Raw genomic sequence first — 12,332 nt, 5'->3', positions numbered from 1 at the left:
GTGTCCAATCGGAATTGGTTCACCGTCAAATGGTTTTCCAAAATCCAATCATAGGGCAGATTCACCTCACGTGACACACCAAGGATTGTTTTTAGGAGTGATGTGTTACTAGTTGGGCCATTTGAATAGCATGACGGTAACATGACGGTAGATGCGTGAAACGATGTGGAATAAGTCTCTTTGCCAAAGGGTATTCCATGTGACATCAGTGACCCTGTGGCCTTGGCGGAGGTTTGTGTTCTCCGAGTGCTTCTAGTTACATACTATTACGGTGTTGTGAAAGTGTAGGAACACGGACCCACAACAGGGGGCGCAATGAACGGACAATGGAGGAAGATAAATAACAAGGTTTACTATTGTGAAACAAGCACAATAAGTACAACAATCACAATTTGGGGTCGAATTTGCTGGTGTCGTGTGGGCAGGCTCGAAGGTAGGAGACGCCCGTCTCAGTCGAACCGGAACCACCCCGATCTCCTCTGCCACCGAACCCTGGAAATACTGGAACCGCCAAGTCCCGAATTCCCAGGTGGCCACTGCCTCCGCTCGTCGGATCCGGTACTCAGTCTTAGGCGATATCTCGGCACTGAGGTGGAGACGCCGTCCTCCTGATATACCTTGGTGCCGAGTAGAAACAGCTGTGTCCAATAATGGGTGACAGCTGTCACCCTGGCTGCTCATCTCAGGTGGCGACGCCCTCTGGTGCCTGGAGCCCGCACTCCAGGCAGGGCGCCCTCTGGTGGTGGTGGGCCAGCAGTACCTCCTCTTCAGCGGCCCACACAACAGGACCCCCCCCTCAACGGGCGCCTCCTGGCGCACGACCGGGCTTGTCCGGACGGCGACGGTAGAAGTCAGCCAGGAGGGCCGGGTCCAGGATGAAGCTCCTCTTCACCCAGGAGCATTCTTCGGGGCCGTACCCCTCCCAGTCCACCAGGTACTGAAGACCCCGACCCATTCGACGGACATCGAGGAGCCGACGCACGGTCCAAGCCGGTTCCCCGTCGATGATCCGGGCAGGAGGTGGTGCCGGACCCGGGGTGCAGAGGGGTGAGGTGTGATGGGGCTTTATCCGGGAGACGTGGAATACTGGGTGAATCCGCAGCGAGGCCGGCAACTGAAGCCTCACTGCGGCGGGATTGATGATTTTGAGGACCTTGAAGGGGCCGATGTATCGGTCTTGGAGCTTGGGGGAGTCCACTTGAAGGGGAATGTCCTTGGTGGACAACCATACCTCCTGCCCAGGACGATACGTGGGAGCCGGGGCCCGCCGCCGGTCTGCATGTGTCTTCGCTCCTCGTCCGGGCCTTCAACAAGGCAGAGCGGGCGGCACGCCACACCCGACGGCACCTCCGTAGGTGGGCCTGGACCGAGGGCACACCGACCTCTCCCTCGACCACCGGAAACAAGGGGGGCTGATACCCCAAGCACACCTCAAACGGGGAGAGGCCGGTGGCTGATGACACTTGGCTGTTGTGAGCGTACTCGATCCAGGCCAGGTGGGTACTCCAGGCCGTCGGTGTGCGCGGCTGTCACACAGCGTAGTGTCTGCTCCAAGTCCTGGTTCGCCCGCTCTGCTTGCCCGTTGGTCTGGGGATGATACCCAGACGAGAGGCTGACCGTGGCCCCCAGTTCCCGGCAGAAGCTCCTCCAGACGTGTGAGGTGAACTGGGGACCGCGATCGGAGACGATGTCTGATGGTATACCATGCAGACGGACGACGTGGTGGACCAGGAGGTCCGCTGTCTCCTGGGCCGTTGGAAGCTTCGGGAGGGCCACGAAGTGGGCCGCCTTGGAGAAACGGTCCACTATCGTGAGGACGACGGTGTTTCCCTGGGACGGCGGGAGACCCGTGACGAAGTCCAGGCCGATGTGGGACCAGGGGCGATGAGGCACGGGCAGTGGCTGTAGCTGCCCTGAGGTCTTCTGGTGGTTGGCCTTGCCCCTGGCGCAGGTGGTACAGGCCTGGACGTAATCCCGGACATCGGCCTCCAGGGATGCCCACCAGAAGCGTTGCCGGACGACTGTCACGGTCCTTCGCACCCCCGGGTGACAGGAGAGCTTAGAACCGTGACAGAAGTCTAGGACTGCGGCCCTGGCCTCTGGTGGGACGTATAGTTTGTTCTTTGGTCCGTTTCCGGGGTCCGGGACACGGGTCAGGGCCTCCCGGACGGTCTTCTCCACGTCCCAGGTGAGGGCGGCCACGATAGCGGACTCCGGGATGATGGGATCGGGGGATCCGACGGTTCCGTTTTGACCTCATCTTCGTGCACCCGGGACAATGCATCCGATCTCTGGTTCTTGGTCCCGGGGCGGTAGGTAATCCGGAAGTCAAAACGGCCAAAGAACAGTGACCAGCGGGCTTGCCTGGGGTTCAGACGCTTAGCGGTCCTGATGTACTCCAGGTTCCGATGGTCAGTGAAAACCGTGAATGGCACGGCTTGTTCCCTCCAACAGATGTCTCCACTCTTCGAGGGCCTCTTTCACAGCAAGGAGTTCCCGATTGCCGACGTCATAGTTCCGTTCAGCGGGGGTCAACCTGCGGGAAAAATAGGCACACGGGTGAAGGACCTTATCGGTCTTCCGCTCTGGGAGAGCACCGCTCCTATCCCTGAGTCCGAGGCATCCACTTCAACCACTAACTGGCGGCTAGGATCGGGCTGCACCAGAACTGGTGCAGACGAGAAGCGCCGTTTCAACTCCTTGAACGCGGCCTCGCACCGGTCCGACCAGGTGAAGGGAACTTTTGGAGAGGTCAGGGCTGTCAGGGGGCTAACTACCTGACTGTAGCCCTTGATGAACCTCCTATAGAAATTAGCAAAGCCGAGGAACTGTTTGCAGCTTCCTACGGCTTGTGGGTTGGGGCCAGTCTCTCACCGCCGCAACCTTGGCCGGGTCCGGGGCGACGGAGTTAGAGGAGATGATAAACCCCAGGAAGGACAAAGAAGTGCGGTGGAACTCACACTTCTCGCCCTTCACAACAGACGGTTCTCCAACAACCGCTGCAGGACCTGATGGACATGCTGGACATGAGTCTCAGGATCCGGAGAAAAGATGAGTATATCGTCTAGATATACGAAGACGAACCGGTGCAGGAAGTCCCGCAAGACATCGTTTACCAACGCTTGGAAGGTCGCGGGAGCATTAGTGAGACCGAACGGCATGACCAGGTACTCAAAATGACCCAAGGGGGTGTTAAATGCCGTCTTCCATTCGTCTCCCCTTCCGAATCCGAACCAAATGGTACGCGTTCCTAAGATCCAGCTTGGTGAAGATTCTGGCTCCATGCAAGGGGGTGAACACTGAATCCAACAAGGGCAACGGGTATCGGTTGCGAACCGTGATCTCGTTCAACCCCCTGTAATCAATGCATGGACGAAGTCCGCCATCTTTTTTACCCACAAAAAGAAACCAGCGCCATCGGTGAGGTTGGAATTCCGGATCAACCCGGCGGCTATGAGTCCCGGATGTAGGTCTCCATTGATTCGCGCTGTCCGGCCGTGAGAGGTTGTACAGCCTACTGGACGGGGAACTCACTGCCTGGAACCAAATCAATGGCACAATCGTACGGGCGGTGGGGGAGGAAGCGTGAGAGCCAGATCCTGCTGAACACGTCCGCAAGGTCATGGTACTCCGCTGGCCACCGCCTTCAGATTGGGCGGGGACTTGGACCTCCTCCTTAGCTTGGGAGCCGGAGGAACCGAGGAAACGAGGACACTCCCGATGCAGGTTTCGCTCCACTGAACCACCACCCCGGACGGCCAATCATCCGGGGATTTTGCTTAAGCATCCATGGAACCCTAAAACCACACGGGAGGTGGGCCTGGATCACGAGACCTCGATCACCTCCCGGTGGTTGCCTGACACTACCAGAGTTACTGGAGGTGTCTTGTGTGTGATTGGTGGGAGTAGGGAGCCATCTAGTGCTCGAACCTGCACAGGCGAGGGTAAGAGCCACCAGAGGGAGCCCTATCTCCCGGCCCATCTACTGTCAAGCAGATTCCCCTCAGAGCCCGTGTCCACCAGTGCTGGGGCCTTCAGGGTCGAATCCTCAAACAGGATCGTGACTGGGAGTCGTGTAGCAATGTGGTGTTGTGTCCATCGTGATGTTTTTGGCCCACCCCTGGCCCCAGTCTCTAGGGGCGGGCGTTGGAGGTTTAACCGCTCAGGGCATTCGTTTGCATATGCTCACTCGAGCCACAAACGTAACAAGCTCCGTGGGCCCGCCTCTTTGTGCTCCAGGTGCCCTAAATGTTGCCCGCTCGTGTCCATAGCTTCGTCAGCAGGGGGAGCCGTAAGCGCACGGTAGCGCCGGAACAGAGGAGCGTGGGGACGGCGGAACTCGATCGGACCCGGAAGGGAGAGGGACGACCCGGCTGGCCACGCCCTTTCGCCTCGTTCCCGACGGGCGTTCTTCTAACCGGTTGTCAAGCCGTATGACTAGATCAATGAGCCCATCTAGATCCCGCGGTTCATCCTTAGCCACCAGGTGCTCTTTTAGGACCAGAGACAGTCCGTTTACAAAGGCAGCGCGGAGGGCAGTGCTATTCCAGCCGGATCTCGCAGCCGCGATGCGGAGGGCGACTGCATAGGCAGCTGCGCTCCGCCGTCCTGTCGTATGGACAGTAATGCGGTTGAAGCGGACTCCTCCTCTGTTGGGATGATCGAACACCGTTCTGAGCTCCCGTACAAACCCGTCGTATGACTGAAGGAGCCGTGAGTTCTGCTCCCAGAGCGCTGTAGCCCAAGCGCGTGCCTCCCCGCGAAGCAGATTTATCACATAAGCTACCCTGCTAGCATCAGTTGCGTACATCACGGGACGCTGAGCGAAGACGAGCGAACATTGCATAAGAAAGTCCGCGCACGTCTCCACACAGCCTCCGTACGGTTTTCTGGAGGGCTATGTAGGCTTCTGGGGACGGAGGAAGGGACCGTTGAACGACCAGAGGAACGTTGCTTTCGCGCGCAGGGTCCTCAGAGGGAGAGCCGCAGCGGCGCCCCGAAGGGCGCGCCTCCACTTGTGCGGCGAGAGCCTCCACCCTGCGGTTTAGGAGTACGTGCTGCTCGGTCATTAAGCGATCCGAGAGGTGAAAGCGGTGAGGATCCGCTGCAACTCACCGATTACCCCTCCCGAAGCCTCCGCCGCGCCTTGGTCTTCCATGGCCGTTCAACAGCCGGTTGACGCCCCTCGGGGTCCATGACGCTGGCCGAGATATCCTGTTGTGAAAGTGTAGGAACACGGACCCACAACAGGGGGCGCAATGAACGGACAATGGAGGAAGATAAATAACAAGGTTTACTATTGTGAAACAAGCACAATAAGTACAACAATCACAATTGGGGTCGAATTTGCTGGTGTCGTGTGGGCAGGCTCGAAGGTAGGAGACGCCCGTCTCAGTCGAACCGGAACCACCCCGATCTCCTCTGCCACCGAACCCTGGAAATACTGGAACCGCCAAGTCCCGAATTCCCAGGTGGCCACTGCCTCCGCTCGTCGGATCCGGTACTCAGTCTTAGGCGATATCTCGGCACTGAGGTGGAGACGCCGTCCTCCTGATATACCTTGGTGCCGAGTAGAAACAGCTGTGTCCAATAATGGGTGACAGCTGTCACCCTGGCTGCTCATCTCAGGTGGCGACGCCCTCTGGTGCCTGGAGCCCGCACTCCAGGCAGGGCGCCCTCTGGTGGTGGTGGGCCAGCAGTACCTCCTCTTCAGCGGCCCACACAACATACGGTTTCTGATCAATGCTTTTTGGTGACTATTGATATTGAATCTCTGTATACTATTGTCCCCATTGGGGGTGGATTACAAGCTATGGAATTTTTTCTCAATCGAAGGATAGATTTCACACAGACCACCCAGGGTATTGTCGATCTTGCAGGTATTGTATTGACTTCAAACATTTTTATGTCTGAAACTGATTACTACCTGCAAATTTAGGGCATCAGCATGGGGTCAAAGATGGCCCCCATTTTTGCCTCATTGTTCTGTGGTCTTTTTGAACATGACATTGTTTTCGGATTGAAATCCTCATCTACATCAGATTTCACATTGGAAGAGATACATAGTTGACATTTTCTTCATGTGGCATGGCACAGAGACATCCCTTGTAGAATTTCATAATTTCATTAATGATAATTGTAATCTGAAATTTACTATGGCATATGATGCACAAAAAAATAATTTTTTGGACATTCTGGTCTACAGACAAGGTAACAGATTGGGCTCTACCCTATATAGGAAGAGCACTGATCAGAACTCCATTTTCATGGAAAATCTTTCCATCCAATGTCTCAAGAAAAGTTTACCAATCTCACAATTTAATTGTATACGTTGCATCTGCAGCTCAGATTCGGATGATCAGTTACAAGCGGATGATCTTGTGCAACGCTTTCAGCAGAGAGAATATAGTCCTATGTGGATCACCGAAGCCGGCAGTAGATTTGATATTACCACTCAAAATGATTGTTTGCAGCACAAACAAAATAAAACTGAGAGAACTAGCTTGAACTGCATTATACAATATTCATCGTTGAGTAGGGAATTCAAGAGAGTTTAAAAAAACACTGGCATATCATTAACACTGATCCACATTTGAAAGATTTAAAAGTGTTTTCCTCACCACCTCGGATTTTACATAGGAGACCACCTAAGTTGAACAGTATGTTGGTTCGTTAATTGATTCATGCTCCTCATCAGAGATACCAGATCGTAACTACAGATGTGGTCATTGCACTCAATGCAATTTCATGCATAGAACAGAAACATTTCAACATCCCAGGATGGGTAAGACTTAAAATCAAAGGAGTCATCACATGTGATACTTTTAATGTGATTTACATGTTGAAATGCCCGTGTGGATTAGCCTATATTGGGAAAAACCCACAAGACCTTTAAAAACAAGAATTTCAGAGCATAGATCTAAGATTCATAATCATGACAGTAAAAGTCCTGTGGCTGTTCATTTTTCTGTAAAACATAATGTAAGTTCACTTAGGTATCGAGCATGTACAACTCAACAGTCGCGGTCATGATGTTAACAATTTGCTTCTCAAAAGAGAGGCTTTTTGAATTTATAATTTCACTTCCCCTAGGAGCTTAAATGAGGATTTTGATCTGAGACCTTTTATTATGATTCCTACCACTGTGTTTTTTCTACTATTGTGATTTTTTTTATGGTGTCATTGTTGGCTGTGGTGCTTGATTACATTGCTCTGATTAGTATTTGTTTTGGCTCATATTCAATGTGATTTTGAAGATCATCACAAAATGTTCTCAATATTGAGTTGATTGGTTGTCAGGTGAGGGCAGTTGTTAATCATTGCTAGTCCTTAGACAGGTGTCTCTCGCCTTGTGCATTGTCTGAGGAAGGGCAGTTCCCCTGAAACGTCATATTTTCATTAATAAAGCTTTTTGTATGGGAGCGCTGTGGCAGAGTAGATCTTTCTGTTTTTTGTAGAATTCTTCTTGATCCAGCATGCCTTTTAAGTGTTTTGGATGTGAGTGTCTTCTCTGCAAGACCATTATACTGGACATTATAGCAGAATTACTGGCATCTGCAGCGACAGACATTATATGATGACATGAAATTGTGCAATCCAGAAAGAAAATTTTAGTTGTTGGGAATAATTTTGCTCATGCTCAATAGGAAAATTTTGCCTCATGTTTTGATTACTATTCCGTATTGGGTGAACCAGTTGTTTGCTGGATGTGATGATTACATTCCTGAATTCTGGCACACTGTGGTGACGGAGTCCGTGCGAGTTGCGGCCCCTTTGGATCGTTATTTCCTCCCACAGCACCATAATAAGATGATTTCTGTGATGGTCCTGGAAAGGTTTTTCCTGAATTTATTGCCCTCTTGGACAAACATTCTCGTTTATCTTCTATCTTGACCAGGGTTAATAGCGTCTCCTGTGACGTGTGGGTAAACATGTCTCCTGTACAGCTCCCAGCATGAGGTCAGTCGTGCAATCGTGATCTGAGCTCAGCCTGCAAACGGAGGACTAATAAAAATTTTCTGGCTTTGTCTGTGTATGCATATGTTAAGTGCATGAGCAAGAGGGATATAAAAGAAGAGAGTGAGTGGGAGACAAAGAGGTGACACATCTACTCGAGCTACTTTGTCATTGTTGAGTCCTGATAGTCTGAGATGTCCTATAATGCTTCCATTTTAGTAGCTTCACTGTCACTGGTGTGATTGGACAGTCTTGCAACATTAGTTTGACCTAAATGCAAATTTGGCTTCAATAAAGGCATGTGACATTTTCAAAAACTCTCATATTTGGTATTTTGTAAAGATAGTGGGAAGGATGGACAAAGTAATGGCCATATAAAAACAACTTCATTAACACCAGACTCTGCATGGCTTTCTTATTTGCACCTAAGAAATGTGCACATTTATTAAACAATTTGGAACACAGGGGTTGCATTAGCATGCTATGATTCTTTACTGTTTTCTCTACAACTGATTGGGAACAGTTACTTTAAGAGTATATTCATTTTCACTGGTATTGTCTTTGAACTGCATATTACATCAGTCTGGTTTTAGAACAGCATATGCTTCATTTAGGCAGTTCAATAAAATGGTGAGCTAATATAGCTACTACCATTTTAGACATTTCTTCTGCAGAGTCAATACCATGTCTGTTCTTTGTTGTCGCTTGCTGCAACACTGATAGTAAAGGAATGTAATCATAAGAAATATAATGCCCCAATGGGAGGGTAGAGGGGAACTCTAGGGTAAAACTTTTCACTACAAACAAAACATATTTGAATCAGTCTAGTATTGGCTGAGATAACCAGTATTTTGACACCCAAACAGGGGTGTTAAAATTCCAACCCCTCATCTGCATCATGGCACCTGGCTAATGGATCAAGTAGAGGATTGCCTGTTGGGGTGAAACAAAGTGGAGGCCTTGTGTGTTCCATGGGCACCAGGGTAATCATGAAGGTCTAACAGGAACCCTTAATATGAGACAGATCAAGCTGGGCAGACACTGTACGATATTTTCAGTTGTTGTACTTGGCTCTAGCTCAAACTGTGCAACAAAACCACACGGTGTAAAAGTTCAGAGTGCAAGATTAATGTTCTCACACTGTACGGCCCGATGCTCTTGTGCGATCTGACTGCTCACATTGTACGTTCAAAAACCACACATCGGACTCGTGTTTCCAGAAGCAAAGCGTAAAAAGAAGCTTTTTTTCTTTTTCTTTTGAACTTTATTTACATTTCTTATTTTTACAAAAACTCTCGATGGGAGACATCAAAGTTTTAACAAAAAATAAATAAATACAAGACTTTAAATGACTTGAAGAATAATAGGGAAAAAAGAAACAGAAGCTGCTCTCCCAAAGAGATGATCACTGTTTATGCTCTCTCTACATGCACAGTGCGAGAGACGCTCTCTCACGACAGCCGACCAGAATATCAAACATGTTTGATTTTCATCTGACTGTAGTCGTGAGAGGTTAAACGCAGCTCGTTACTCCATGTATACTACATGATGCAGGATGCACGATTAAGCTGAAACTTGGCGCGATCCCAAAAATTTTTGCATGAGTGAAAACTCGGCTGAAAAAAGGCCAAAACTCACACAGTGCAAGCCCTTAATGGTGGATTAGGTGGAGGAGGTGATGGCTTGTAACCCACCTAAACATCTGTCAAGGACATTCCCACGTTCAACAAACCCACACACAGGCATCTCTAGATTGACAACTGGATGTAGATATGCTGTCCAGGAATCGATCAAGAGACAATCTTTCTTGTCCCCAAGGGATTGCCACGATAATGAATGACAGAGCACAAACACCACCATGAGCTAAACAGCTGGACATTATAAACCTATGTACAGTGTAAGTGTTCTATTTTCAGCATAAGAATGAGACTCTGATTGATTATTGACTCATGCTGAATTATCACAAAGTAGGAGTGTCAAAAAAGAAGGCTAAGGTAAGACACTAAATTGTTTTAAATAATTTACCCTGTACCTTCACCATACTCCAGAGGCTAGTATGTCCCATATACCCCCCACAGCCAACCATATCCTATATTTCCTGAACCATAGACGTGTGCCTGCTTTAGATGAATATAGACTGTGGAACCAGAGTTTCAAAAACACTGAATGGCTTTAATTTAGTTTTGTCCGGAAATGTCACTTTTAGGGGAGTGCTGCAAATTGCTTCAAAACCAACAGCGCAAATAAGTTTATGTATTGTTAATGTGATTTTAAATTGAGGTCATGTCTATGGTTCAGGAAATATAGGGTTTGCTTGGCTGTGTGGGGGGTATATATCAAATCAAATTAATTTTATTTATATAGCGCCAAATCACAACAAACAGTTGCCCCAAGGCGCTTTATATTGTAAGGCAAAGCCATACAATAATTACGGAAAAACCCCAACGGTCAAAACGACCCCCTGTGAGCAAGCACTTGGCGACAGTGGGAAGGAAAAACTCCCTTTTAACAGGAAGAAACCTCCAGCAGAACCAGGCTCAGGGAGGGGCAGTCTCCTGCTGGGACTGGTTGGGGCTGAGGGAGAGAACCAGGAAAAAGACATGCTGTGGAGGGGAGCAGAGATCAATCACTAATGATTAAATGCAGAGTGGTGCATACAGAGCAAAAAGAGAAAGAAACACTCAGTGCATCATGGGAACCCCCCAGCAGTCTAAGTCTATAGCAGCATAACTAAGGGATGGTTCAGGGTCACCTGATCCAGCCCTAACTATAAGCTTTAGCACAAAGGAAAGTTTTAAGCCTAATCTTAAAAGTAGAGAGGGTGTCTGTCTCCCTGATCCGAACTGGGAGCTGGTTCCACAGGAGAGGAGCCTGAAAGCTGAAGGCTCTGCCTCCCATTCTACTCTTACAAACCCTAGGAACTACAAGTAAGCCTGCAGTCTGAGAGCGAAGCGCTCTATTGGGGTGATATGGTACTATGAGGTCCCTAAGATAAGATGGGACCTGATTATTCAAAACCTTATAAGTAAGAAGAAGAATTTTAAATTCTATTCTAGAATTAACAGGAAGCCAATGAATAGAGGCCAATATGGGTGAAATATGCTCTCTCCTTCTAGTCCCTGTCAGTACTCTAGCTGCAGCATTTTGAATTAACTGAAGGCTTTTCAGGGAACTTTTAGGACAACCTGATAATAATGAATTACAATAGTCCAGCCTAGAGGAAATAAATGCATGAATTAGTTTTTCAGCATCACTCTGAGACAAGACCTTTCTAATTTTAGAGATATTGCGCAAATGCAAAAAAGCAGTCCTACATATTTGTTTAATATGCGCATTGAAGGACGTATCCTGATCAAAAATATATGGGGCCATATACTGGCACACGGAGTACCAGGATCCTCTTGCTACCAGTTACTTCTAATTGTATTTTTGCATGTTCAGTATTGACAAGAAGTAGTATACTTTTTCTTAATATCTCATCACTAGCCCTGAATTGCCCCTTCCAACCTCTTTTGGAATGTGTTGCAGGGCTGAAATGTTGGAATGGGCGTATATTAACAAATAAAATGAAGTTGACCACACAAAACATGAAATATTTTTGGTTCGTATTGTCTGCAGTGAAACAGAAGTCAAAGTGAAAGAATCACTGTCGCCCCCTCCTTTCCATGTCATCTCAACTATTTGATTTGGGGTTGTGTTTGATTAAAATTATTTTTGCTGAGTGGAATGTTTAATCAAAAGGCATGCAAAAATCAGGTCCAGGTTGAAAAATCTCAGAGTTCTGCTTTTAAGAAAAATCATGAGGAATAAAACAGTCAACAAACTGTTTGAGAAGTGTTTTCTTTTTTCTTTTTTTTTAACACAGGCAAATCACAGTGACCCTGGGGATAATATCTTTACTTCCTTTAACAAAACACTTGTTCATTTTCCCAACATGAGCTGGCATTCAACACAAGTGTGCTTGGAAAATAGGCATGTTAAAAGTGATTAAAGGGAAGAACAGATGTAAGCAAGCATAGTCTTTATGTAACTCAGTGATATACACAGTGATTGCCTGCTTCTTTACGGACAATATGGTGCAATGTTGTGTCGGGATGCTGTCAGGATGCACGGTGGGTTTGGATTCTATGTGAGCTGGCTGCAAGAAGGTCAGATGCTACTCTACTGCTGCTCCATGGAAATGAGAAGGCATTTGTTATTCTGCTTTATATGGAGCTAAATAAAGGCCAAATGTTTTGTAATCTGAAAATAAAAAAAGATTGAAAAAAATAAATTTTGAAACTGAAAATTCAATGTTTGTTCTTGAATTTTATAATAATTTAAAAAGTATTATCAAAATAAAAATAAGTGTAAGATGTATATTTTTCAGTTTAAAT

General features: G+C 48.1%; 1 protein-coding gene across 1 annotated transcript in view; it reads left to right on the top strand.

Moving 5' to 3' along the window:
- The window catches only part of si:dkey-205h23.2 (CUGBP Elav-like family member 4), a 540,050-nt gene that overhangs the window by 32,893 nt on the left and 494,825 nt on the right, over nucleotides 1-12,332 (top strand). The window lies entirely within an intron of this gene.

Source organism: Thalassophryne amazonica, chromosome 2 (genome assembly GCF_902500255.1).
Source record: "Thalassophryne amazonica chromosome 2, fThaAma1.1, whole genome shotgun sequence".
Taxonomy (NCBI): Eukaryota; Metazoa; Chordata; class Actinopteri; order Batrachoidiformes; family Batrachoididae; genus Thalassophryne; species Thalassophryne amazonica.
This window is presented reverse-complemented; position numbering and strand designations above follow the sequence as displayed.